This window comes from Penaeus monodon, chromosome 23 (assembly GCF_015228065.2).
Source record: "Penaeus monodon isolate SGIC_2016 chromosome 23, NSTDA_Pmon_1, whole genome shotgun sequence".
NCBI classification, from domain to species: domain Eukaryota; kingdom Metazoa; phylum Arthropoda; class Malacostraca; order Decapoda; family Penaeidae; genus Penaeus; species Penaeus monodon.
This window is the reverse complement of record NC_051408.1, coordinates 9,350,423-9,350,651: the sequence shown is the minus strand read 5'-3', so window position 1 is coordinate 9,350,651 and position 229 is coordinate 9,350,423.

Genomic DNA, 229 nt, shown 5'->3' with positions numbered 1-229 from the left:
CTTAGCGGTCTGCAGGCGTCAGTTTCTGCCTCAAAAGTCTTAAATGAGGCTAATAACACGAGTTTTCTTCCAAGACGTGAACACTGTAGGAAGAAAGTCTTAGAATTTCCTCCATTTCAAAAGGAGTTTCACAATCGTATATTCTGTTATTTCGAATATCTGTTTTAATGTATGCTGGCTTCTAAAGCACGATTTTCTTCATTTATAATCAATATTTATCCGGCGGTAG